Source organism: Nicotiana tomentosiformis, chromosome 1 (genome assembly GCF_000390325.3).
Source record: "Nicotiana tomentosiformis chromosome 1, ASM39032v3, whole genome shotgun sequence".
NCBI classification, from domain to species: Eukaryota; Viridiplantae; Streptophyta; class Magnoliopsida; order Solanales; family Solanaceae; genus Nicotiana; species Nicotiana tomentosiformis.
Genome location: NC_090812.1, coordinates 118,261,752 through 118,265,219, shown reverse-complemented (window position 1 = coordinate 118,265,219; position 3,468 = coordinate 118,261,752). Strand labels below are relative to the sequence as shown.

The 3,468-nt window shown below is 38.0% G+C and overlaps 1 long non-coding RNA gene across 1 annotated transcript; it reads left to right on the top strand.

Annotated features, from left to right (window-relative positions):
• Positions 1 to 695: 695 nt before the first annotated feature.
• On the top strand, positions 696 to 1,200 carry LOC138892991 (uncharacterized). Its single transcript, XR_011408235.1, has 2 exons — positions 696 to 887; positions 1,013 to 1,200. It is a non-coding gene; the product is annotated as an uncharacterized lncRNA (long non-coding RNA).
• Positions 1,201 to 3,468: the final 2,268 nt, after the last annotated feature.

Here is a 3,468-nt window from a genome sequence, read left to right as displayed (position 1 = left end):
TGCTTATGTCTCTACAAAGTGAGGAAAGAAAGCTTCAGCAAGTATGATACAAATTTTGGCATGGCAACGTGAGTACTTCATCAAATTCATACAAGACTACAAAGTAACAGATGGAATTCAAGGATTTATATGATCCCTTACAATGCTTATGGCAACGTAATTTGCTTCAAGAATTTCATACTAGGTTATATTGCGTAATAGCAGCGTGAAAGGTAATTCTAAGAAAGCACGGTACAATCTTTCTCAAGAATATCACACGGATTATTCCCTACTTCAATCCGCCGCTACATGTTTTTGCAAAAGACATGTGTTAGAGGGATTGTCAAGAGAATCGGCTCAGGTATGTTAAGGTTATCCCTTCTTTATTTTTGGCATGATCCATACGATATAAACGAAATGAGTAAACGCACAATTTTCATAAATGACTCTATTCATAGAAGTACTAGGGGTGTCTATATTCTTGATTCCCCATGTGAATTATTATTATATTTTCTGTTCATGGGTCTCAGAAAAAATACGTATTGGATAAAGTTTATCCGAAAGGCATATTGATTTTTATGACATTCCGAGAAATCTTATTAACGTATTTCTTATGCATTTCATACATTTATACATGTACATTGACCCATGACCAGATGGCGTTATATACGCGTATATTATATGAATATGGGATATGGGAAAAGATTATGGCGTTATATACGCACCACTACCTGATCAGCTGGTATACGTTGATGATTTTGCCCACAGTGACCGAGATGATATGATGGGATTCCTTCAGAGGCTTGATGATGTTATGAACACATGTACCTATGCACGACATGACATTCATACTCATATACATGACACTATAAGTATTTCACGATTTACAAAGTTATCCAGACTTAAATGTCGAGTCTTTTAGTCCATGTTCCTCTCATGTTTATTATTTACTGAATTTAATTCCTTACATACTTGGTACATTATTTGTACTGACGTTCCTTTTTGCCTGGGGACGTTGTATTCATGCCTGCAGGTATAGACAATCAGTTTGACGAGCCCTCATAGTAGACGAGGTTAGCATTCAGTGAAGGATCGGTAAGACTCCACCTCATTCGGAGTGCAGCCGAGTCTATGAGTCATCATGTCAGAATTTTGCTATAGACTTATGGGTAGGCCGGTACCCTGTCCCATTTGATGTCAAATACTCTTAGAGGCTTTGTATATAGTGGTTCATATTGTACAGTATGTCAGAGGCCTTGACGGCTCCTTTGTATTCATGTTTTAAGAAAGATGGCTCATTGATACATTGCTTTCCCACTTATAGTTATATATTACGAGTTGTGGCCATGTTGGCCCAGTTACCAACAACAACACGATAAGAGAGATAAGCTACATTATGTTGGTACTCGGTTGAGTAAGGTACCGAGTGCCCGTCATCGGTTTAGGTCATGACAAAAGTTCTTTTGTCACGCCCCGAACCTAGGGTGCGAGACTGGCACCCGGTGCCTCACCTATCCTTGCATACCAACTTGCGACTAAGGGACTCTAAACATATAATGTCACACTTTGGCCGTGGCCACATTGCAAGACAATTTGCGAAGAAAAATATAAAACTGAATAGAAGCTAACGCTGACTAAACATCAATATAAAGCTGGACCGACAAGGCCGTCATAACTACTATAGCTGACAAACCAACAAAATATACATACAAGGCCTACAAGCCCAAAATACTGCACTAACTGACAGGATATATCTACAAGCCTGTACTTATGGATGTACTATGATCGGAACAGGGCCTCGACCTACCCATAACCTATATACATATATACACAAGATGTACATAAAACTCTAGACCCGGCAACTCTGAAGGACGTGGAGCTTACCGATAAAGCTGAACTCGGGCAACACCTACTGAGGAGGTCTACCCGTCAGTCTGTCTGAACCTGCATGCATGAAATGCAGTGTCCCTAGAAAAAGGGACGTCAATACGAAATAACGTACCGAGTATGCAAGGCAAAAAAGTAACTGAAGGCTAAAACTGAACTGATAATATAACAACTGAAAGTAACTGGGAGTCAAAGATGATCTGGAGATATACTTACCTACTGATACAGACTCAACTCTCTCAATATAGTAAATAAAATAGATGTCCGACCCTATAAGGCTTAGAACGTGTAACTGCTCCGTCGTAGTAGGCTTGCTCATAGGCGCTTGACCATACTAGGCTCTGAACCTCAGCCATGCTGGGCTCGCTCATAGGTGCTCGACCGTAGTAGGTTCGGTATATAACTTACCATCTGATAAGAGGTTTCCCAATAGGGGCCTGCCCACCGATTATAGCTCGATGGTGGTGAAAATACTGTAATATATATATATATATATATATATATATATATATATATATATATATATATATATATATATATATATATATATATATAACCTCTGCTCTCTTGACTGGAAGAAGACAATACTCAATTGAATATAGAGTCCCGATAAGAGAGAATACTGTAACTTATGTGACTAGGATAATGTATAAATTCGGGAGTATGAACTTCTCTTTATGCCTCGTTATCAAATACATGTAGTTACGAGATCATGCCAAAATAAAGGAAGGGCTTAGCCTTAACATACCTGGAGTAGGAAAAAATTCGTATGATATTCTTGGGAAAGATTATACCGTACTTCCTTAGAATCGCAAACCCCACGTTGCTATAATATTAAGTGGTCTTCGTATGAAACGCTCGAAGCAATAACGTTGCTTATTGCAAAATCATGTTTGATGAAACTCTTTCTTAAGAGATGTAACGTTGTTATGCAAAGAAATATTTTCTGAAACGCTTTCCTTAGTAATTGATTTTGAACTTAGAAATGTTACCTTTATCCTTTAGGTGGGCCCCATATTTCAAGCTTGGTGTCACATAACCTTTTCAAGTGTGCCACCTTTAAATCTCTTTTAAGAGTCATAAAATGGGAAGGGGGGTGCTGCCACGTTGGGGGGGGGGGGGGTTAAGTCTTATCCAAATTCTTTAATTAATCACCCAACAACTCCTTAATTAACTAGGTAATCTCCAATTAAATAATAATTAACCAATTACCCACATAATTAAGAATTATCTCAACTTACTTAAAATACTACTCACTTTTAACATACCTTATACACCTTACTATCATGGTCATGTAGTACCTTGTATGGCACTAGTCCATAAATACCGGGTACTATAGCTCGTACCGTATTTTTTTCCCAAATCGACAATCTTCAACGAAACTCATTTTCTTTGATTCGTTTACCCTTTAACCTTCACGACATTTTACTTATCGCCTATTATAAATAGCATAAATGCTTATAATCTCAAGATAATCTCATTCCCGAGTCTACGTCGATTATCTGAAGACAAAACTTTAACGTACGAAAACCCGAGATGTAACATCCTTCCCCCTTAGAAACATTCATCCTCGAATGTTTACTCTTAGAGACTTTGGAAAAA